This window comes from Micropterus dolomieu, linkage group LG02 (genome assembly GCF_021292245.1).
Source record: "Micropterus dolomieu isolate WLL.071019.BEF.003 ecotype Adirondacks linkage group LG02, ASM2129224v1, whole genome shotgun sequence".
In the NCBI taxonomy this organism is placed as follows: domain Eukaryota; kingdom Metazoa; phylum Chordata; class Actinopteri; order Centrarchiformes; family Centrarchidae; genus Micropterus; species Micropterus dolomieu.
The window spans coordinates 30,557,617-30,583,511 of NC_060151.1; the positions used below are offsets into that span (position 1 = coordinate 30,557,617).

General features: G+C 44.9%; 1 protein-coding gene across 3 annotated transcripts in view; it reads right to left on the reverse strand.

The window, feature by feature from the left end:
• Window positions 1–25,090, reverse strand: part of LOC123961795 (caskin-2-like) — a 68,089-nt gene extending 42,999 nt beyond the window's left edge. For 2 of the 3 annotated variants that reach the window (XM_046037506.1, XM_046037498.1), the window contains exon 1: window positions 17,838–17,876. The gene's annotated coding sequence lies outside the window, so the exon portion shown is untranslated. Of the gene's footprint in view, window positions 1–17,837; window positions 17,890–25,080 lie in introns of those variants that run through there. The other variant, XM_046037515.1, reaches the window with a different exon arrangement.
• Between the last annotated feature and the right edge of the window lie 805 nt (window positions 25,091–25,895).

Genomic DNA, 25,895 nt, shown 5'->3' on the forward strand with positions numbered 1-25,895 from the left:
ACACACACACACACATATATATACACGTATATATACACACACACACACACATATATATACATATATACACACACACACACACATATATATACACACACACACACACATATATATACACACATATATACACACACACACACACATATATATACACACACACATACACACACACACACATATATATACACACACACATACACACACACACATACATACACACACACATACACACACACACACACACACACACATATATACATATATACACACACACACACACATATACATACACACACACATACACACACACACACACACACACATATATACATATATACACACACACACACACATATACACACACACACACATATATACACACACACACACACATATATACACACACACACACATATACACACACACACACACACAGTGAGGAAAATAAGTATTTGAACACCCTGCTATTTTGCAAGTTCTCCCACTTAGAAATCATGGAGGGGTCTGAAATTGTCATTGCAGGTGCATGTCCACTGTGAGAGACATAATCTAAAAAAAAAAAAAAAAAATCCAGAAATCACAATGTATGATTTTTTAACTATTTATTTGTATGATACAGCTGCAAATAAGTATTTGAACACCTGAGAAAATCAATGTTAATATTTGGTACAGTAGCCTTTGTTTGCAATTACAGAGGTCAAACGTTTCCTGTAGTTTTTCACCAGGTTTGCACACACTGCAGGAGGGATTTTGGCCCACTCCTCCACACAGATCTTCTCTAGATCAGTCAGGTTTCTGGGCTGTCGCTGAGAAACACGGAGTTTGAGCTCCCTCCAAAGATTCTCTATTGCGTTTAGGTCTGGAGACTGGCTAGGCCACGCCAGAACCTTGATATGCTTCTTACAGAGCCACTCCTTGGTTATCCTGGCTGTGTGCTTCGGGTCATTGTCATGTTGGACAATTGGACAACATGTTGGTTCTCTGGGCGCTACGTGACGCTCACCAGTTCCCGTTCTCGCCTGCCTGCTAATCTCTGTCGGCGGAGAGAGACGAGGGAGAAGAGAAGCTCGGGTGCCTTTCAAGCAGCCGTGTGGAGAAAGTAGCTCGTCAATGTCACTTGTCGTGAACCGACCAATCAGAGGCTGGATGGGGCGGGACATTTAAAATATTGACAGATAGGCGTCATTTACGCCGGGGACAGGTCAGAATCTGAATGTCTCCATCACTTTTTGAAAGCTTTTGTTAAACATGCTTTGAACAACAGCAACGAGAAATGTTAAATAACAAATGAAACAATGGACAATAAGAAAACATGCGATGCAGCTGAAATATAGAAGAAACAAATGTGCATTGTCTAAAAAAAGCAACAAGCTGCTGATTACTGCTTAATATTTTTATATTTTGAATTGTTACCTGCCACCTTAATTTTGTTTCCCTTCATATAAATAAAGACATTTCCACCATAAATTGCTGCAGAAAATGTCTCCAGAATGCAGGAAAGTAAGTGTTTGATGCTCAAAGTCTTCTTGGGGAGGAACCACAGACTGATATATTTCAGCATCGAATATTTATTCAAAATAATATTAAAATATCTTCTCATCTTGTTCTCGTGACCCAAATGTGCCCTTTACAAGACTTTATAAGACAAATAAAATGTGACCTGACTAACATTTTACTTTGTATTTAATGTCCGGTCACGTCTGATTCCCAAAAACCAAGATGGCGATGACCAAAACCGCCTGGAGGCTTTAAAACTGTAGTCCACAAGCCAACGGGTGACGTCACGGCGGCTACGACCACTTCTTTTATACACTCTGCAGGCTCCTGTTTGTTTGCAGGCTCCTCCTCTGACTATACCGACACCCACACCCGACATCTCAATAATCCTTCACTGGCGCTTTAATTGATTTAATCACCTTTTTTTTTATCCCGGCGTGTCGGGTCATAACCTGTCTGACTGCATGGCGGGGGTGGATTTATTGGGAAACCTTTTCTCCGACGTGCTGCTCTGACAAGTTACTGTACAGTGAAGCAACTAACGGTCGTGATCGATCACAGATCAATTTAATTACTAGATGACATTTAAGAACGACCTCATTAAATGTGTGGCCTTTGCTCTGTGATCGAGCGCCTCTTCTTTTTCACTCCGGAGGTTTTTAGTTCATAAAAATGTCACAAAGTCACCTTTGTTTATTTGTTTGTTTGGTTTTGATTTAATTGATTGCGTTCAGGAGGTCACGGTGCAGAAAGCGTGAGTTTGTCTGGGAAACAAAAGCCTGGTGTTCTCCGGTGTGTCTGGACTTGACGGGAGGGAGAATCCGATTATTGTGTTACCGCGTGAGTCAGACGTCGACCTGCAGCTACAGGTAGGAGACAACACCTGGGAACACGCCGGTCACGCCCACAAAACTCCACCAAATCTGCAGACCCGGGTGTGTGTTCATCAGGTGAGCGTCGATACCGTTAACCCTTTCAGTCCCAGATCAAAAACTGCACTACATCATCCTCCCAAAGCCTCGTATCAGCTTCATATGTGTGTGTGTTACGTGATACGTTTTCTTTTCACCAGGGCTCTTTGAAACTGAAGATTTATGTAAAGTGAACAGCTGCAGGAAAGATTTGCATGTTTTCAGAATTTCAAAAGGTGTCTGTGAGGTTTTTGGTGAAACTGACAGCAACTATGGGCTCAAACCAGCCTCGAAACTGATCAAGTGTGGAACTCAGGAGACAATTTATGAAGTAAAACAACGAAGATTTTAAGAGAATGGGACACAAACCAAGTGACGGGTCTTCACGGTTGAGTTAGTCCACCAATCAGTGGCCCGAGTGAAAGATTTGTCTGCTTGTATCAGCTTATTTCTCTCCTCTTCCTTGCTTTATTCCTTTGTATCACAGGTTCTTCGTAAGTATCACAGCCTTGAAAGCATGCAGACTACAGCCCGACTGATACTGATGCCGATATTTGAGAAATTTAAAAACCGGGCCAGTCAAAGTGCACGTATGAGCAGGACGCTGAACCCAAAACTGTCCACGATGACTAGATGAGAGGCGCGTTGTAAAGAGCTTCATATTAATGCAAATATATTCATGATTCTCTGTCTGTAGTTTCCTCTGGGTGACCATTTGCTGTTTATATCAATATAAACTGAATATCTTTCTGTTGGACAGACACAAAAAGACATCTTGGGTTTTAGGAAACTGTACTAAACATTTATCACGATTTCTTTAAGATATAATTGAAGCAAATACATTCAGGGACTATTTTATAGATACACTCCACCTCCTTTGTGAAAAGATCCCAACATGCACCACAGCCGTCCCATCTAAGCGACCCCCCCCCCCCCCCCCCCCCACATGTGAAGCTCAGACGGGAGAGGAAATAAAGCTACAGGCTACATGTGGTCGTCTGTAAATAAAGCAGGCAGAGACATTAGAGGAGCGCAGGGGGGAAGAAAGAGGTGAATAAAGGCTGAGAGGGGAGGGCTGTTCTTAGTGCTGCTCTTCCTTCCTCCCTTTCTTTCTGTTGCGTAATGCGAGCGATGGCATTCATGTGGGCGCAGTAACAGACAGCGCCGAGGGCAGCTCCGACAATAATGGATGGAGGTTGCAAAGAGCGGGCGAGAGTGACGGAGGAGGGAAAAGAAGAAATCCTTCAGTCGCCACAAAGACTTTAACATGTGAGTCACGAGGGTTTAAAGGCAGGGGAACGCTGCAGGCCGGAGTCAGATAATTAGCTGGCAAAGTCCCTGAAGGCTGCTAACGAAGAGACGCTTCATTATTAGGATCACAGAGGTGGAGGAGTCAGTCAGTGAGAGGTGGAGACGAAGCTTGTTTCAATCAGGCTCCATCCACAATACTACGTTTCCGCCTCCCGTCCAGACTAAAACAGAGAAGTTTGAAAACGCTGCTCAAACTCCGTTTTTTTGTGCGGACAGGTGAAGACGGAGGACTTTAAAAACGATGACGCTCACGTTTGGCTTCCTGATTGGCTCTCATCAGTCAAGCAAAGCAGAAACAGGATGCTACTGACAGACTTTTAGTTTTGGTGTTTTTATTAAAATATTTAGTTCGATGCAAAGAATTTGCGTCGATGCATTTTAGTAATCGATTTAATCGATGAATCGTTTCAGCCCTATTCGTTGCCAACAAATTTAATAATCGATTTGTTCACGACGCCATCGGGCCGTAACGACACCGTCAGCTTAACGGAGTAAAGTTACTAAAACAACACAACATCAGCGCTGCGTTGAAAGCAGTATTTATTTTATTTACACATGTCTAAAACAACCTCAGGTTTAATATAAAAGCTGATAGCTACATGAGAGGCATTGTGTCATTTTGCGGTTCATAATCCGAATAGTTGATTATTCTTTTCAATAATCGATATCAAAATCGTCGTTAGTTGCATCCCTAGTTGTCGTCTTCCGGCCTTAATTATTTATGGGTGTGTTCTGGGCGCAACATCAATTAAACCAATCAGAGTGTCAGCTTCCTTTCCCTTTAAACGCCAGGTAGCGCCTGCACCTGGAGCATTGCTCTTTAAATGGTGAATGAAAGGCGCATTATAAAAACATAAAAGTGTTGACTGGCAGCAGAGAGAGAGAGAGAGAGAAAATATGGGCAGAAGTGTTGACGTGATATAAAACCTTCTCTGATCATGAAGCAGCTCTGCGGCTCGAGTCTGACAGAGGCTGCTGTCAGTCATTTTAAACGTTTCCATGTGTGCAGTGATGTCACAGCAAACATCATGAGGCTGTAGTTATAAATCTGACAGGACAGACGGGAAACTCTCCAGAGGAATTAAACTTTTAGCTTCTGAAATAATTTTACACTCATTTTGGAGCATTTTTACTGTATGAACGTGGACCAGGACGGGACGATTAGCTGAACCATGTTTTTTTTGGCCTTAATAGTTCCCATGTTTTGTACTGTAATTATTATTAAAGGTGACTAAAAGTCAGAGTGTCTCCACGATTCTTGATCGGATCCATCTCTAAGTCTAACTGGGAAACTGCTCAGAGCATCAGAGTTAAATAAAGACCTGAACCCTGAATAAAATGATACTCGATCCTCCGGACACATTTAGGCCTCTTACTCCCAGCCCTCGACTCGAGTCACACCAGGTCCAGATTAGATCCGGTCTACTGAGATTCACTCTAATAAGGTTCAGGTAGGTTTGTTACAGATCAGGCGAATCATCTGGAGTCAGGAGCAGAAACATATTTCAGCCACACAGGAACAATATTTTCTACACATTAATCATCTCATCTCACACCTACACGCCCACGCTGGCGTTAGCTGTAACTTTTAACACGGTCTGTTAAACCAGCACCAGTTGAGAGTCCCGGTTTTGCGTCGGGTTCCCGCAGCAGCTTCAGTGTGTTTAATCCAGTAAGGGGGGCGGGCTCCTGTTTGAGCCTGCAGGCCACCATGCAGGTAGGAACTGAACGCCGAAAGAGGCCGTCAGCACGGAGAGACAATACGTCCTCTGTCTGGTCCTTCAGTCCTGCTCCCCTGACAGACCTGTTAACAGCTCCGGGTCTTTACTTTGCCCCCCCCACCCCCTCTCTGGAAGAACGAGGCCCTCTGTGACCTCAGCTCTCATCACCGCCGGCGCTCGCCATCGAGGAGGAGACAGAGGAGAGGCGGGGGAGACGGTGACCCTGACCTCCCTCCTCTGCAGCGGGTGAAAGTAACTTTTTCAAGGTACTTGTATCTGTATCAGATCACATTTTAATACCAGGCGAGACCCCGACGAAGCTCAGATTATAACTCGAACCCCGTTTGTCGCGGAGTGATTTGGATCTGTGTGAAGGAATCTGACGTCATACCCGCTGTATACGCTCATTATATCACTACTATGAACCAATCAGATTGCTTGACGTGAGCTACCCGTTTTATAATTATGCAATAGCTCACAACAGCGTATAGCACGGCCTGAAGTGAGCTATTGCTTTTATAAAACGGTTAACATGTGTGGCGAAAAGAAAGTAACGGGAACATTACAATTTCACTTTTGTTTTATTTCATCAATAGACATTTATTTATATCTATTTGCCGTTTATTGTGCAGCCACTAAAAAAAAAAAACATGTCCAGCGTCAGTAGATTCACTTTGGTAACTTGCTGTTGGTGTTGCACTGAGGATATTACTCCACTTTCTCCGGTCCCATCGCATTCGCGTCCACTCACAGCCATAATCTCTCCCGATTCAAGACCTGCGACCGAGAGTTTCTGAATGGTGGAGGCAGCGGTTTGTGCATCTTTGCCCTGCTTGCTTGCATATTCCGTGATACTGTGGTTGATGGGTGTGGTACTGATACTGCGCCTGGCGTTACTTTCTCACGTTACTTTGTCGCGACGTGATACGGATCGGACTGCAAAGGAATTCGACATCATAGCCGTTGTACACACTCATTATACCACCACTATGAACCAATCAGATTGCTTGATTTGAGTATAAAATTGCAGGAAATGCAATTTTTCTAGTTACTTTCAGATCACAGATTTTCATCCCCTTCCTGTCCAGTGAAAACCCCGTATCTCCAGGTGTTGGTGATAACCTGCAGGAGGAAACGCTCCTTTACGGGCGGAGCAAACCCTCCTCCTCCTTCAGCTAAACAAACACTCCAAAACCTTCTTGGATCAGCTGGAAAATGCATCGTCACAAAGCTGAAAACAGGCTGTTTTTGATGCATGATGCAGGGGGGATGGATCCAATCCCAGCTGGCATCGGGTAAAAGGCGGGGTCCACCCTGGACAGGTCGCCAGTCCATCGCAGGGCCGCACATAGACACTACTCGCACTCACATCTAGGGACAATTTAGAGTCACCAGTTAACCTGCATGTCTTTGGACGGTGGGAGGAACCCGGAGCACCGGGGGAGAACATGCAGACTCCACACAGAGAGGCCTCAAACCCACGACATGCGAGGCGACAGTGCTAACCACTGCGCCGCCGTGCCGCACATAACAGGAAATAAAGGAGTTAAAACATACAGCAGTAAAATGCAACGTAATGCAGCAGGAACATTAACAATTTACCGCAACATGACTACTTTCATCCTGTAAGTACATTAAACTGATAATACTTACATACCTGCGTCTAAATAAGTTTTGGATGCAGGACTTTTACTTGTAGTGGAGTATTTTCTCAGTTTATTCAGTACTGAACTTGTACTGTGATCCAGGCCGGCTTTATAAAGTTAGCAGTGCTCTTCTGGTTGTGTTCATCTCTGCCTCCTTTTTGTTTGTTATTTGCAAACCCGCAGTACACGCTACACAGCCGCGGTGATTCATATCCGAGATGGACAACACTGATCTCGTTTTTAATAATATATGTGAGTCTGAGCGGGCATGGAGGCCTTTCACTGACCCTTCGCAGACCGGATGCTGAAGCGCTCACTCCCAGTCTCACTTCAGTGCAAATGAGTTATGCCTTTTCCCCTTAGCGGTCCGAACACGTCGCTGTGAGAGCCGAGCAGCTAAAACAGCAGGAAAACAAGGCGGAGATGTTTACAGTGCGTTCATGTTCACGGCTCTGAGTTTGCTTTATTTGCTTTACGAGACAAAAGGGGAGGTTTTGTTGGCGGTTTACTAAGAACATTTACAAGCAGCTCTTTATGAGAGCAGGACGGGCGTGTTGGCACACGGAGAACATTTACAGACCTGATCACACACTTCCTCTGGAATTATTATTATTATTATTATTATTATGAATACAACAGTCGATTCTGGCTGCGCCTCATATCATTTAAAGTGTACTGAGATGGTTTCATTATATTTCAGTGTCTTAAATCTTTGATAACCAGGTGTTTTTATTGGTGGAACTTCTGGTCATTCACAACTACAGAGTATAAAAATCTCTAAAAAATTACACAAATTTCTTTTTTAAATAGACTTTTATTTCTATTAAGTTTTACAACCTGTTATTCTTCAAACTGACTGACTAACTTACACTCTTTTATTATTTCATCTGTACCAAGGTGTTTTAACACCAGTCGCCCAGGAGTTTTAACAACAGCCGCCCAGGAACAGCTGCCCAGGTGTTTTAACACCAGTCGCCCAGGTGTTTTAACAACAGCCGCCCAGGAACAGCTGCCCAGGTGTTTTAACACCAGTCGCCCAGGTGTTTTAACAACAGCCGCCCAGGAACAGCTGCCCAGGTGTTTTAACACCAGCCGCCCAGGTGTTTTAACAACAGCCGCCCAGGAACAGCTGCCCAGGTGTTTTAACAACAGCTGCCCCGGTGTTTTAACACCAGTCGCCCAGGTGTTTTAACACCAGTCGCCCAGGTGTTTTAACAACAGCCGCCCAGGAACAGCTGCCCAGGTGTTTTAACACCAGCCGCCCGGGTGTATTAACACCAGCCGCCCGGGTGTTTTAACAACACGTGTTTTAACAACAGCCGCCCGGGTGTATTAACAACAGCCGCCCGGGTGTTTTAACAACAGGTGTTTTAACAACAGCCGCCCGGGTGTTTTAACAACAGGTGTATTAACAACAGCCGCCCAGGTGTATTAACAACAGTCGCCCGGGTGTATTAACAGCAGTCGCCCGGGTGTATTAACAACAGCCGCCCGGGTGTATTAACAACAGCCGCCCGGGTGTATTAACAACAGCCGCCCGGGTGTTTTGACAACAGCCGCCCGGGTGTTTTAACAACAGGTGTTTTAACAACAGCCGCCCAGGTGTATTAACAACAGCCGCCCGGGTGTATTAACAACAGTCGCCCGGGTGTATTAACAACAGTCGCCCAGGTGTATTAACAACAGCCGCCCAGGTGTTTTAACACCAGCCGCCCGGGTGTATTAACACCAGTCGCCCAGGTGTTTTAACAACAGCCGCCCAGGAACAGCTGCCCCGGTGTATTAACACCAGTCGCCCAGGTGTTTTAACACCAGTCGCCCAGGTGTTTTAACACCAGTCGCCCAGGTGTTTTAACAACAGCCGCCCAGGAACAGCTGCCCAGGTGTTTTAACAACAGCCGCCCCGGTGTTTTAACACCAGCCGCCCGGGTGTATTAACACCAGCCGCCCGGGTGTATTAACACCAGCCGCCCGGGTGTTTTAACAACAGCTGCCCCGGGTGTTTTAACAACACGTGTTTTAACAACAGCCGCCCGGGTGTATTAACAACAGCCGCCCGGGTGTTTTAACAACAGGTGTTTTAACAACAGCCGCCCGGGTGTTTTAACAACAGGTGTATTGACAACAGCCGCCCAGGTGTATTAACAACAGCCGCCCGGGTGTATTAACAACAGTCGCCCGGGTGTATTAACAACAGCCGCCCGGGTGTATTAACAACAGCCGCCCGGGTGTTTTAACAACAGCCGCCCGGGTGTTTTAACAACAGGGTGTTTTAACAACAGCCGCCCGGGTGTATTAACAACAGCCGCCCGGGTGTATTAACAACAGTCGCCCAGGTGTATTAACAACAGTCGCCCGGGTGTATTAACAACAGCCGCCCGGGTGTTTTAACAACAGGTGTTTTAACAACAGCCGCCCCGGTGTATTAACAACAGCCGCCCCGGTGTATTAACAACAGTCGCCCGGGTGTATTAACAACAGCCGCCCAGGTGTATTAACAACAGTCGCCCAGGTGTATTAACAACAGCCGCCCGGGTGTTTTAACAACAGGCGTTTTAACAACAGCCGCCCAGGTGTATTAACAACAGTCGCCCAGGTGTATTAACAACAGCCGCCCGGGTGTTTTAACAACAGGCGTTTTAACAACAGCCGCCCAGGTGTATTAACAACAGTCGCCCAGGTGTATTAACAACAGCCGCCCGGGTGTTTTAACAACAGGCGTTTTAACAACAGCCGCCCAGGTGTATTAACAACAGTCGCCCAGGTGTATTAACAACAGCCGCCCGGGTGTTTTAACAACAGGTGTATTAACAACAGCCGCCCGGGTGTTTTAACAACAGGTGTTTTAACAACAGCCGCCCAGGTGTATTAACAACAGCCGCCCAGGTGTATTAACAACAGTCGCCCAGGTGTATTAACAACAGTCGCCCAGGTGTATTAACAACAGCCGCCCGGGTGTTTTAACAACAGGTGTTTTAACAACAGCCGCCCCGGTGTATTAACAACAGCTGGCCAGGTGTATTAACAACAGTCGCCCAGGTGTATTAACAACAGCCGCCCGGGTGTTTTAACAACAGGTGTTTTAACAACAGCTGCCCCGGTGTATTAACAACAGCTGGCCAGGTGTATTAACAACAGTCGCCCAGGTGTATTAACAACAGTCGCCCAGGTGTATTAACAACAGCCGCCCGGGTGTTTTAACAACAGTCGCCCAGGTGTATTAACAACAGCCGCCCGGGTGTTTTAACAACAGGTGTATTAACAACAGCCGCCCAGGTGTATTAACAACAGCTGGCCAGGTGTATTAACAACATTCGCCCAGGTGTATTAACAACAGCCGCCCGGGTGTTTTAACAACAGGTGTATTAACAACAGTCGCCCAGGTGTATTAACAGTCGCCGTGTGAGTGCGTGGGGAAAAGAGAAGGCAAAGGGAGCTGATTCAATCAGTGAGTAAACACTGAAACTGGGTGAAGGTTGAAGCAGAATAAAAATGGTGAAATAAGCTACTAGAAATAGAAAATATGCCCCGCCCACCACCTCCCACCCCTCACTTATTTGCATTTGTTTAAAATTTAAAAAGGTTTTAAATAAGCTGCTGAAAATGTCTGGCCCATCTTCATTTCCTGGATTTAAAATCTGGCCCAGTTAGATTTGTCTTTGAACCGTCCTGGTCTGCAGCATTGAGACGAGGACTGAATGAGTTTCTGTTACAGCAGCCGTCCGGGTTCTCGTCCCTCCTCAGATGTGTGACGCCCGGGGTCCCCTCCCCCCCCCGGACAAAAGGCCAGAGCTCCCACCATCACAGCAATTCACAGGGACCCCATTCCAGCTCCGCTCTCCATAGAAACGCATCCAAACAGGCCGCCAACGGGCCGCCGGAGACGTCGGCACAGACTCAAATACTAATTTGTCTCACGGGGACGCAGAAAAGAAGCGCCCTTTAGACCCCGTGTGTGTTTGTTTCTCACACATCGCACGTCAATAAAGACAAATATTCTCAGTGATAAATGGCCGACCTGCACAAACACTAACACTCCCTTAATAACGCTGATTTATGTGCGAGGCCACCGCGGTTTCACCTCCACGCCTTCCTCAGGTCCGTCCGCATGTCCAAACACTTTGCTTCTCTCGCCAGGATAAAACTTTCCCTCCAATCACAGCATGAGGCTGCAGGTCTGTCGAAACACCTGGAGAGGAGGGGCCGCAGTCTCCCTCAGCTCGTCGGCGAGGCTGTAATTAATCCGCGGTGGAGAATCTGTGCTGAAAACTTGGCGAAATCCAAAACTCTCCGAGCCAGGAGGGAAAGTATGTCAGCTATTGTTCAGAGGTTTTTTTGGCGAGGCGAGCTGGATGCCTTTCTGTTTCATTAAACATAACCTCCGGCTCCGTTCTTCTTCTGTGGAACCATTCTGAAAGTTACCGTTTTACTTGTTCAGAGTGTTAACAACATCTCTCTGTCAACAAGATGCTCGACAAAAGGCGCTGTTTCCTCCGGAGAGTTTAAAGCTCTGATGAATAAATTAACCGGGAAACACTCATAGAGCTCAGACCCCCCCGACTAGGCTGCACAAGTTTCCTGCATTAATGTGTTTTAATGACAGAAATATGGATCCAGATCTGCATGGAAACACAGTGATAGACAGATCAGGGCATTATTGTTCACGACTCGAATAATAAAAAGCCTTTAATCCATATAACCCAGAAGCAACCAGAGGTGATCGAGCCTTTGGTGTAGCTGCCCCTAACCTGTGGAACAACCTGCCAGTCCAGATCAGAACCGCCCAAAATCTCTTTTCTTTGGCATTTCCCAATTTTAATACCACTATTTATAAAATTCTGTATATTATAATGTTTTATTGCTGTACTTTTACTGTGTAATTACTCTTTGTTGTTGTATTTTTTAACCTGTGAAGCGCCTTGGTCAACCTTGGTTGTCTTAAGTGTGCTACATAAATAACATTGATATTGATATAAGTATATGCAGCTCGCTGTAACCAGAGACGGTTTATAGAGGAGACACGCCACCCAATCACAACCTCACCTGACGTAAGGGTCTGTTTTACTTCTACTAGAACGCACTTTTTCAGAGATTTTTATCAGATTTCACTGCTGATTTTACTCATATATTTTTTTATGTCCTGGTGACCAGTGAAAGTGCAGTTCTGGCTCTCTGCCCATTCATTCAGACAGGAGCCTGGTCTTGTCGGTCCGAAATATCTCCCAGGAGGCGTTGCCAAGATGGCGGCTGAGTGGCATGACTTGCCTATGAGTACTTTGGTATTTCGAGAATTTCACGCACCTCGCGGCTGGTAACGCTCATTTGTGCTGAGAAGAGAGGTGGATGCAGATCTGGGCAGGCAGCCTTCATCATCTGTTCTGCTGAATTATGCATTCACCTCTTAAATCAAACGGGGTTATCACCGCATTTTTTTGCTGAGACTCAGTGAACGCTGCTTCTACTGAGTTTAATTAAATATTAACGACTCTAAACGTTCATAAACTATATACTTCGAATCATTTATCCCCATTGACGAACCCCACAAAGGGTATTATAGCGTTTAAAAGCATTTTTGAAACACATTTCTGAGGACCTCTGTCCATATTTCTAAGATCAATGGCCATCAGGTCCAAGCGACTGGTTTTGTTTCTGGTTTGGAACCCAGACGTCTTGTTTATTACAGCCATGTGTAACGTCAACTACTGACGTAACGCCGCTCGCCGTAGCCTGGTTTATTCGCTCCAAACCAGCTGATGGAAACGCACGTATTTCGCATTTACTATTTTTTGTTAAATTTTTTTGCGACATTTGAAAAGTACGCTTAAAAGTCGCATGACAATTGGATGGAAACATGGCTACTGTCGCACAACCTGCTCGCGCTGTGGACAAGTGAAGACGACGTGATTTGATTTGTGCAGATCGCAAAGTGGAGGAAGAGAGAGAAAATAGCGAGGGAGGAAGAAGAGACGGAGAGAAAGACAGAAAGTGTCCAGGATCTGGGATTATCTCAAGCTAAAAGAAAACAGAACCGGCCGACCAAAGCAGCACCACGGCTTCAGCATCAAAGCAGAGCAAAGATCCGGTCTACACATCGAGTCCACGGAGCGGGCCGCAAACAAGCTAACGTTAGCATTTAACCTAAATCACGATGTCTAGTTGAGATGAAGGCAAAACAAAAGTAAAGGCTCAATGTAGAAACGTGTGTTTGTTGTTGTTCTCTGAACGTTACAGTGATACGAGTTACACCGCTGATCCCGGTACCGGGGGCGCCAAGCCAAAGTATTTCTCATCCAATTAATCGATGAAATAATCTGTAGAATACTCGATTACTGCAATAATTGTTAGCTGCAACCCACGATCTTTCCAAAACGTTCCTGAACCTAAAAGAAATCATGTTTTTCTCGGGTCACTGATGAACTTTCCACCAAATCTTGGAGAAATCCACTAACTCACTAATAACTACACCAATTATATCAATACCTGTCAACATTTGCCAGGTGACACATTTCGGGCCCAAACGTATCGCCATGGTAGTGACCTGTCAATCAGCTTGTAGCCCCGCCCTAAAGCCTCCCCTGCTTCCTGGTCTCTGTTCCTCTAAATGGGACCATAATTTACTAAATGAACATCATGCTGTGTTGAAGAAGACTTGAAACTAGCGACTGAGACCAGAAACTCATCAGGAAAGTGTTTACTGAGGGAATAAATCAGCTGACAAGTAGAAACATTTTCTCACAGACTTCTATACAATCACACTTCTTTCTGGAGCCGCTGGAGTCGCCCCCTGCTGGCCGCTGGGGAGGACGCAGGTTTAAAGCCCTGGATATACTTGCTTTTTAACAATGCGTAGGCGTAGACAGGCGTCGGCGACGCAAACGGCATTGTTCACATGCTTGCCTGCGTACTTTGCATGTACCTGGAGGATTAAACCTGAATCCACTAGGGGGCAGACCAGGACCGGATCATCCCTCGCCGACACAGGATTATCTTCCTCACAATTTGCACTTCGTAAACAAACCAATCACGGCGACACTCGAGCAGGTTTTGATTTTAACGAGACATCGTAACGAGACATCGTAACGAGACATCGTAACGATCTCGGTAACTGCGGACTAGCTCCAGGAGCTGACCTTCTTCTTCTTCTTCTTTTGGTTTTAATGGCGTTTGGCAAACCAACTGCACACCGCCACCACCTGGGCTGGTGTGTGGAACAGGAGATCGACGTACTGCCACCACATTCACGTGCGGAATTACATCTCGCGGACACGTAGCGTTAATTTCTGGGGACGTGCACCACCTTTTGGAGCGCATCAAGTACAAGTACATCCAGGGCTATAGGCTCTGCAGCACTGGCTTCACTTTTCAGACTCGGTTCAGGTTCCTTCTTGGTTGAGCTTTGGACGTTGTTAACCTGAACCTGACGGGTTAATCTCTAATTTTGAGGTTGAACTTTTTGGATCGGGAGCGTATCAACTCGTGCTGACACGATTAGTCCATTAATCTAGCAACAACTATTTGGAGAGATGAATCATTTAGTCGAGCAAAGACATGTGAAACATTCTGTGGCTGCAGCCCAACGTCTCAGACCTGACTGCACAACCGGTGAAAAAGAACAACCTTTCATCCTCAGAGACGTTACACCAGCCTGAAAGCTTCTCCACGTCTTCAGCTGAGTCACTCCTGGACGCTCTCACTGCAGCGACACAGCGAGGAAACCAAAGGAAAAAAATAAAAATGTACCCGTGAGAACGCAGCCCTCCTGTTTGCTGACTGTATCAACATGATCTCACATCAACAAATGAAGACGTGCCGGCCCAAGACTGGGGCATTGTGGGAAGTTGCATGTTATGGGTGTTGTGTTTAGATGCAGCCGTGTGATTACAGCAGCTCCGCCAGCGGCGCTGATGAATAATGAAGAACCTTTTCCTGCCTGAGATCCACGTCCCTGTGGAGGCCATTAGCACCAACACACAGCACCAATTACAGACATGCAAATGTTGTTCCCAAACACACCACAGAGCTGGAGCCAGACAACGTTTAAATGTCCCGTCACTCGCCGCATCCAAATATCTAAACTGCTAACAAATTCTGTTTTACTTGAGTAAAAGTACAGATACCCGTGCTAGATATTACTCCACTAAAAGTCTTTAGTTTTAACTTCTACCTGAGTAAAAGTACAAAAGCACCTGTTTTTAAAAACACAAAAGTAAAAAGTACTATAAGTATGGTTCTGTTTGTCAGGGGTTGATGTCGTTTCAGCTGTACTTTTATATTACTATTTATATTAATTTTTGTAACCGTTCATATGTTTTGTGTGTACAAATCTTACTAAGTACCTGAAGCTGTCAGATAAATGTAGATAATGTGGTGCAGTCGAAGTAGAAAAGAAAACACTCAAGTAAAGTACAAATACCTCTGATTTGTACTTACGTACTTGAGGTAGCTCTGCAACTGACGTGGAACATTTTCGATGATATCTGGTATCTTCAGCTTGAACTAATCTGATGTGACTCACCAGCAGTTCAATTAATCAATCAAGTTTATTTGTCACAAAAAGAGTTTAGTCCATTTCAGCAGCCACATTAAGACGATCACAAAGTCAGCCTGCTGCCACCTGAAGGACCGATCAGTCAGAGTCCTCAAAGTGGATCACATCAGTCCAGTTCTGAGGTCTTTACACCGGCTTTCTGTCTGTCAGAGATCTGGTTTTAAAATCCCGCTGCTGGTTTATAAAGCAATGAGTAGCTTAGGGCTGATCTTCTGCTACGTCGTGAACCGTCCAGACCTCTCAGCTGGTCTGGGATCAGGTCTGCTTCCTGTGAGCCAAACCTAAACCTGGAGAAGCAGCGTTCAGTTTTTCTGCTCCAGAAAACTGCTTTTAAATCACAGCCGAATACTTTTCATGTTGATATTTTCTATTTAACTCTTTTTAATTGTATTCAAATGATCTTTTTATATTTCCTACGTTGCTTTTATGTTTTATATAAAGCGCTTTGAGTCGCCTTGTTGTAAAAATGTGCAACACTAATAAACTTACATACACTAACCGTCAAATCTAATGCCATGATAACAATAATGAGAAGTAATGTTGACAGTAACGTACTGTAAGTGAACCTCAGTAAATTCTTCTGGTTTTCTACACACAAAAAATATTAAACTATAATTTTAAACTATCAAAATATGAATTTATCATTTTTTTTTTCATCCACGTGATTTTATGACTTCCTAAACATTTTTATTGTGATAAAAAATTTAATTAGTCCAATACAACTTGTCTGACATCAAATCTCATGTCATGTTTTCATATTGTTTTGCAGCCCTGATCAGGTGCACAGATCTCTAAGTATTGATCAGTGACAACAGAGGCCGTTTGTCTCTACATCAACCATGTCCTGACTCATGCTTCAGACGCTTCAGCTGTCAACGCAGCATTAAGTCATCCAGGGTTTTTTTGTAAACACTCCTATCTAATGGACTGCGGTCCAGCCCTCTGCCCCCTGACCTTTGGCCCCGCTGGGTCCCCCCCTCTGCCCTCTAAAGGGACCAACAAAGAGCACTTGACGACGTCTCAGTGCTGATGCGCCGGCCCACGGTCTCTCTGACTCTTCAGTTTTACAGCTCTCTCAGCTCGTCGTCCCTCTTTGAGCTTTTGTTACGACAGCAGTGTTGACTTAGAGCTGAAAAGGGCTGCGAGTTGTTTTAGCAGAAGGCCATTAAATCACACAGGCTGAGTCCCGAGCCGAACTCTGACAGACTTCCAGACTTCCAGTGCATTTTGTTCAGGCAGCTTTTTGTGTTTAAAGTCCGGTGTTCTTCTATACTTTTCGTCTTGTCAACAAACGTCATGCCCGTTGGTTCCTACTGAAGTAGTAAATATATTAATACTATAAAAGGGACTATTTCCGGCGGCGGATGAATCCGCTTGTGGTGCCGTTTGTGGCAGCGTGACGGGGTGTGTGGGACCGAGTCACAATACACCATTGTGTGTGTTCATGCTGATCAAAAAGCACGAGGTGAATCTAACGGCGCTTACTCGCTGCCGGTACCAGCTCAACTCACCTCGACTCAATTCGCTTTCTGTGCCCCCGTCCTCCATTTCCCATTAAATGAGCCACTACGTTTCGTCAGCAAACAAACAGAGGACCGTAATGCCAACGAAGTAACAGTATCGTTACAGTTATTATCTCACAATCTCTGGCTCAACTATTTAAAAACGCAAAACTAGGGGCTTGACAGTCCACAAACCAACGATGATCTGTATGAAAGTGATCGATCGGCCGGCCGTCGTCCCTGCAGCCAGAAATATCGCTATAAAACCAATATATATCCGAGAGGTAGCCGCTGAGACGAGACTCTTCTGAGCCGGGAAGGAGGCCGTTAACAGGAAATAACAGTACGATGTTACATGACGGATATTAAGAACTTGTAATAAAGAGAAATATTGATGAGCAGAGACTAAACTTTTCTCCTTCGAGGCTCCTGAGCTTCGAGCGGGAAACCTAACCAGCCAGCGTTTCACCTCCTGACCAGAGGCTCGGGTTCAAACTGAGACGGTGACATGAAACACACAAAACTGAATCTGCTGACCAAACACATTTCAGCCTTCCAGTTCCCAGAGTTACTGCAGAGTGGAAACTGTTTTATAGATGCAGAGGGAGCGCTGTTACGACTGGAGCGCCCTCGCTGCCAGAAACGTGTCCAGATAATGTCTTTATTTTTTTTTTGTTTATAGTTTTGACTTCATCGCTTACCCATCTGTGTCCTGGTAGTTCACATTGAGTCTCTTGGTGGAACCCAGCAACTCTGAAAAACACAGAACAACACAGAATATTAATATATGATCATCATAAGACGCTCTGGAACCTCTTGTCTGTGAATCAAGAGTCTTACAAAACCTCCTCGAAAGGGAGGCCAATACAGATGAAACCACCAATCACAGCGCAGGCAGGAATGATATGTGTCTGCGGTTCTTTTGATTTTGAAGTTGAAAAAAGGGAACTCCAGCTTTTGTTTGTACATATATTGCCCAGAGGTTTTCAGCTAAATAACCTCCTCGATATATTTTCCACCCACTCCACCAGCGTCCCAACCAATCCTACATCCTGGTATCTTCAAATCTCTAATCTAACACGACGACGCCGATTTATAACATGATGCAGGCCAGTAGCTACGATTTCTGGACACTTTTGATTGTAAAAAAAAGTTCTTAGCTATCTTAAATATCTGACAAATGAAGGTTCTCGGTCACGTTCACGAGACAAAAAACGCTGTTAATCCATTTTTTCTATGAAGCAGCATTTTCAACAGCTACACTCAAAAAAAACGTTTTTAGAAATTACGTTAAAAATAGCAACAATAAAAGACTATTAAAAATTAATGGGAAAATCCCATAAAGCCACCAGAAAGTATTTACCCTAAAATAAACGGTATCCTACTGTCTAAATGTCAGATTTAGCTGATGTGTACATTTAAATTTACAGTATAAAACCATTCAACATTCAGCAAAAACACAACTTCATTCCTATGAAAATAAGATGTTAAAAATATAGTTTATGTTTCTTAAATCATTTCAAGGTAAGAAATTCTGTAGAGTCTGCGGTAAATGCGTGATTTTTGGGTTTGTGGTGTTTCTAATTATGTATTTTTACAGGTTTACTTCAAACTTGACTTTCTTGACTTAGATTAGGCTGCCTTTGAAATTGAGAAATATCAAACGTGTAATTCAGGGCACAATTCAAAAGGGATCAAAACCGCTGACTATACCGTATATGTTTTTTCTCATGGCGCGAAGGGATGGACTACCGTCCAATCAGAGATCCAGTACAGTATTAAATATACGGACGCCTTGGTAGAAAACACAGATCTCCTTCATCACATAAAAAAAAGAAATTGATTGGAAAAGTTAATCAATGACTAACGTTACTGTTCATCCGCTGAGGTAAATGACTAGACAAAGCTCTGACAGATCTGATAAGCCCTGTTGATTTGCAGTCTGTTCACTCAGGATGTTCTTATCTGCTAATCGAATTGACCAAAATGGCCCAGCAACCAGTCCGCGGCGCCAGGAGTCAACGACCCGAGGTCCCGAACTTTTGCCTGAAACTGGAAATACTCAAGTAAAACCGCCATACATTCAGCACTATCGCTGAGTAAATGTGCATTTCCTATTATCAGTATAGTAATAATGTGTAAACGTGATGCTGCCACCATCTGAGATCTGCACGTAGGCAGCTCAGCTGCTGTCAGTGTAAAAGTATGCGTAACATCTAACGTTTGTGATGGCTTTAAGAACAAAGAGGGAGTGTTTGTGTGGCGGGTTTAACCGGCAGACGCCCTGCGGGACGACGGGACAACACAGACAGCAGGCGACTGCAGGAACCCACCGGAGACTCCGGGTCCACCTCAGGCTCCTGAACTCTCTCTTTCCACTGCAGACAGGAGATATCTGTTTGTTTCCTGCTGAGACTTTATTCACCAGATCATAAATCCTCCTTCGTGTCTTTCTCTGCTGGACCTCCTGAGGAAGCTTCATTAGCCTCTGACCTGGGTTTGACTCCCTCGGCGAGGTCAGAGGACGGTCCGCTGAAGAACAACAGCTCTTTGATCTGCTGCCAGACAAAAGGCCTCGCTGCTTCTCCTCCTCCAGGTCTTTATCGCCACAGACTCCCACGGTTTGGACAAAGTCTCCGACCTCGTCAAGTGAGACGTCCACAAGCGGCTCTATGGCCTCATTCGGACTCCCGGGCGCTGGCATGTTGTGGCATTTAGGCTCTCAAACTGTGCAGTTTCCCCGACAGCCCCGTGCTCTGTTTGGTACAGTGGCGGCCGGACCTGCGTCTAATCAGCATGTCATTATAATTCCACGGTCACTGACTCTGCGCTGGAAGTCAGAAGGCTGCATTCAGTCTCTCTTGCTTCTGAATCACCACACAATCAGAGTTCTGTGCAGCCGAGTGCGTCACGTAGCAAATTACTTTAACAATTACTAACCCGGTTACTGTCAGTACCCTGATTTTCTGCTGAAACGTGGTTTGTGTAATCAACACTCGGGGATCAGAGGAAGCTGGATTTCTGCTGGAGGAACAGGTGACACGCAAACTGGTGCCTAAAAAGGTCTTTGCATGAGCGTGGCAGAGAAAAAGAATCACAGAGGCAGCAGGGCGGGTTACTAAAGTCCACGTAACTGAAGGTGAGTGCGACGCTGCCACGGTGAGTGTTTACTGTCAGAGCCACAGGAGGGTCAAAGGTCAGTCAGCAGGGAAGCATGGGAAAGAGATCCCAGACACTGAATCCACCCACAGCCCAGACCAGCAGACAGCAGCACTCCTCTAATCGGCTTGTAAACATGGCTGTACCCGGCCCTCCAAAACCACCAACACCACCCCTCAGCCCCCCCAACAATAGAGCTTTTGAAGTATTTAAGATCACGGGGAAACACGGCAGGCTTTCCCTCTGGGTATCGGAGCGCTGCTTTGATAATGACCTGGATTTTATAATTAATGTGAATAAATCAGCACAAGGCATAAAAACAAAAAATTAAAACCCAGACACTGAACACACACAGAGCAAGAAAACTCTCCTCTCACTGAAAGGCTTTCACTTCATAGCGTGCTAACTAGAAGGCTGTCAAGCCGACAAAAACCTCTGAAGCTTCGTTTCTTCACTTCCTTTCTCCTCACCTGTCAAACTCCTGTCCTACAAAAATTAAAACCCCACAAAACTGAGTAGGGTTTAGGAAAAACAGGGCAGGTGGGAAGGTTTCATACGTATATTGTATTTGCCATCAAAGAACGTATTTGTGTCATTAAATATGTATTAAAATAATAAGAAATCAGATATGTGTGGAGTAGGGAAGTCACAAAGACCGATACTTCTGTACCAAGTCGATGCCATAATTCTGAAAACACGACTGTACTCGTTTTTCTACAGCACTGTAGGTAGCGTGGAACCAACACGTGGAAGATGGCGACAAGTGGAGCTGCAGCGGCAGCTTCGGTGTCATGTACGGAAACCGGTGTGAAGTCGACTCAAAATCACCAAAGATGACGATGCAGTTTGCAGCTGGATGTCCAACGCTCCTGTTACTGTAGGAGGAGTTAGGGACCGTCTGAAAAGCGCCGGACGATTTCACCTAAAATCAAAACCACGATCAATTGAGCCAATGAGTTTGCATTCTTATTTTGTTTTGCTGATACTACTGACCACTTGTTGTCCCCATCTGAATAATAAATATCAAACTCTCGGGCACGCTGACCTCCAACAGGAAACAGTCTGATGCTAAATATTGTAGCCAACGCCATCGTCTACAGGCTGTCATCATCTGCTGCACATTTGTTCAAAGTTATTTTTAATGCCGTTTATGGAGCGCGGCGGAGAGAGGCCCGGAGCGGAGCTGGCGTTTGCTGGGATTTCAGCTGAGAGTTTAACGTCCCGCGGATCTGCTGCCACAAGAATGCAACAAGAGGAGGTTTTGCAGGAGTCTGCACATTTGAGAGGTCTCGTCGGGATCGGGCTCGTGGAGCGGAGTCTCAGGCTGAAAGTGCTGTAAAAAAAAAAAAAAAAAATCTACCAGCTTAAATTAGACGACCGCTGCGAGTATCAAATGTATGATTACACGTCTGCTGGAAAACGCCTCGCACATCTCTTTGTTTCTCGGGACAAAGCAATAAACAAAAGGGGGACGACACGGCAGCTCCTCTCCTCTCATTGTGGTGAAGCGTGGAGACCGAGCAGCAGCTCTGCACTAAATATAAAGTTCTCCTTCATGAAAACTGGCCGTCGTCCGAACACACCACAGCAGACTTCCAGTCAGAAACTGCTCCCTGAAGCACAGCAGAGGTCAGACCGCTCCACAGCGCTGAAGCAGATTACATGTTGGGAGTCTAAATACAAACACACCTTCTACTTTTAACGACGGCCATGAAGGAACAAAACACTTCTTCATCTGTTAATAAGGAAAGCTGCAGAGCGGAACATTAATAACAAACATTGTTGTTTCGTTGAGGTTCAGCAGCCTTTGCCAGAAGAATCTCACCTCGTGGTCTGTTTACCGTCTGTTCTCAGCCTCTCTAGGCCTCCACCCCCCCCTCCCCATGTTGACTCAGATCTTTTGTTTATTATGGTTTTGGCCCACTGGTTCCAATAAAGAGAAATCTAGAGGGTTCAGTACCGGGCTGCAGCTGACGCTTATTTTCATTGGGTCACGAAAGCCGAAGGTGACGTCCTCAAACGTCTCGCTTTGTCCAAAACTACAACGAGATTCAATAGAAGACACGGGGGAAGCAGCAAGTTCTCACCAATAATTATTAGATTATAGGGATGTCAGCAGAAATTTAGTAGTCCATAAAGCTCCTTTACTCTCACAAACAAACGCTGCTAAATTAGCACCAGCCGCCAGATAATATGGTAAAATATGCAAAAGGCTGAAAGACTTACTTCACTCACCAGCAAAGAAAACAACGGTCATGTATTGAGTGACTAACCCTCACATGTTTTTGTTCCTGAGCACCCACGCAGAAAGTCTCGGGGCAATCGGGGGTTCAAACCCGGGACCTTCTAGCTGTGAGGCCACAGTGCTATCCACTGGGCAACCTATATCATTTTACACCGCTGTTGTGTAGGCTATTATTTAGCCAAATAACTGATTATATATTTTTACTCACTCCTAGAATTGTTATTTCTTACCAATAAATGCTTTACTTTAAAACTTTTGTGCGCGCACTGGTCTGGATGCCCGATGGGGTCAGAACAAAACAAGTAGAACAGTAGCCTATAAGAACACTGCAACGCCGCGTTGTTTTTCTAAATTGTATGCTGCATTTAAATTCAGCTGTGTTTAAAACATTAGGGAAAGTAAGGAATTGTTTGCATCCAGTTATAATTCTGCTATTTTTGCCATCCGCAGGGTGATAAACCTACTGTTCTACCATATACAAAGATCTGCCCCCTCGCCATTTTCACTTCATCGCGGCGCCGAGCCTGAGCTGGTTCAACGTCTGGTGAAAAGATTGGAGGCTGTTAACAGCACGTAAATGAGCATGTTGCTGTAGCTTTTGTTCGTGTACTGAACAAACAACAAGAGAACCGCCTGTGTAAAACCTCCAGGGGGAATTTAACGTTTCAAACAATCGTAGAGCTACAAAAAAATCGCCCATCAATCGATTGACAGAAAACTAATCCAGCTTCTCAAATGTCTTATAAACTGATTATCTGCGAGGCGTCACTCAAACCTGTAAATATTTGTCTCCGCTTTGTGAAACTGGATATCTGAAATTGTTTTTATATAAAAAGTATGAATTGATAATGAAAATTATCAGGCTGTGTGATTGTGTTACTTAGAGATAGTGGGCTTGTTTGATGCTGCAGGTCTGTTTGCAGATTGGGAGGTCTCGTAGGGAGACGTGGGCACCAACCACCATCTCCTCCCCCCCCACCGCCGCCGCCGCCGGCGGCCTTCGGAGAGGCTGGCGCAGGAACACAGGAAGCTCTGGAAGTGTTTGTCCAGAGCAGGACTCGTCTGTCTCTTATCTGCCGGCTGAGTGAGGACGGTGACGGCAGCGGGCAGAGATGAAGATTAGCTTCTTCTCCCGTCTTATCGGTCGTCTCTTGGACGAGGACGACGGCCCGGAGGGTTTGTCCTTTCGCTCTGTCCTCCGGGCTCAGAGTCGTGTTTGGACAGAGATGAACCGCGGGAAGAGACGGGAGCTGCTCCAACCTCCCCCCAACAAGTCTGGACCACAATCACACAGATGCAAATACAGACTGGTTTTATCAGTTCACTCTCTGCAGGGCTCTCAGTATCAGACAGTCGCAGCAAAAACAAAGCGTCCCGTTTGTCTGCTGGTTCAATACGCTCAGAACGTCTTCACACACTTTTCAGCAAACAAAGACCAACTGTAAAACTTCCCCAATAAATGATTAAACGAAGGATTTACTGGATCACCGGAGTGGTTAAAGTTCCAACTGCACTGACAGAAAGCTCTGCAGACAGCTGGACCTGCTGAGAAGGGAAAGCCCATCACGGACACTTCCTCTTCTCTTTGTTAGCGAGCAACTGCTCATTTCCTGAGACTGCACCTTTTCCTATCAGCGAGCGGCGCGAGACGCATCAAAGGGTCTGAGGCTCCGCACGAGAGGACGGAGAAATTAAAACAGGGAGTCTGATACGATCTGCGTGGGGGGGAACTTTATCTCGCCGCTCAATTCAGGATCGATTATTGATTTTAAAGCCAATTCTTGATTAAAAATAAAAAAGATGACGTGACAGAAAAAGAGTGAAGAAACCTGTTTTGCCAAAGATATTCATTTACTTCTTTATCTGACAAACCAAGCAACATATTCTCACATTTGAGAGGCTGGAAACTGAGAATTTTATCTTGGAAATGATCCAAATTCGTCTTTTTTTTCACTTTTGATGGAATAATCAATTATTGGACTGATCGTTTCAGCCATAATGTATAAAAGCATAAAATTCTCACGTTTGTTTAAATCATCAAAAAAGTTGCTGGCAAAAAGTATTTAAACTCTTACTCTACTGAAATGCCGTTCTCTTGATGTGCAAATGTTTGAGTTTTGTACCTTTAACAGCCTCAAATATGTTTTAATCTTTCAGAGCTCCAACCATCAGTAGATTAGCCGATTTATTTTAATAATCGATTAATAGTTTTGCAACGTTTCATTGTACTGGAAAATATAACTGGATGTTTTCTCACAAGACTCAACGACTAATCCATTCATCGAGAAGATAATCTGCGGATTTTAAACGGTCAACTTGTGCCTCAAGAGTAACTTAACTTCTCCTTTTAGATGTCTTGCTCCTGATATGCGAGTGCTTCACAGAAAGATGTTGAATCTTTTCCGTCCTCTGCTGAAACTAAACCTCAGTAACCAGAACACATGCCGAGGTTTGGCTTTTCGTCTCCTGTAAAACTTTATTTTTACACACTTATTCACTTTGTTTTAAACTCTGCAGTGTAACAAAGATCTCAGATTTACCGGTGATAGTCGGCGTGTAAGGGTCAATGTGCTGTTTACATTCCCGTCGAGCCTGCGGAGCGTCAGGCGGTGTCTTTCGGGCTGCGTTAGGACGCTGACGGAGGAGTGAGGCCGGTCTTATCGGCTCTGTTGTGTGTGTGTGACGTCTGCGTTATCAGCCAGCTGATAAATGTGGCGCTAACAAAGCACCGGGGAGGCGCTGGGGTCAGCCGCCGCCGGGCTACAGGGCTGACTCATCGTTCAGTTCATGACCTGACAAAAAAAGAGTGAAGAAGTGCTGATTGCAGAACCTTGAATCAAACCCCTAAAGATATTCGTTTACCACTTTACATGACAAACCAAGCAACAAATCCTCACGTGTGAGAGGCTGGAAACTGAGAGTGTTGGAATTTTTTCACAATTTTATCAAGAAACTGACATAATGATTTGTAGATTATTAAAATCCTTATTTTGTAACCTTTCGATGGACTGATCGTTTCAGCGACGAGAAATATGCAAACTGACATTATGTATAAAATTTAGGAGCATTTAGGAACCTGGAAACACCACGTTTGTTTAAAAAGTACTTGCACAATTACTCAATCATCAAAACAGTAAATCTTATTTCAAATCACTAACTGCATCTCTAGTGGACTGAAAGAGTTAATGGGTTTACTGATCTATAATGAGCAGATATTTTACCTTTTATCTCCGAAGCTAAAAGTAAAAACTGTATTATCGCCCCCTGGAGGCTCCAGCATTCACTGCAACCCACAATGACGAGATTACGGGGGCCGATTTCGGTTCCTGAGATTGTTCAAATGGTGTTCACAACA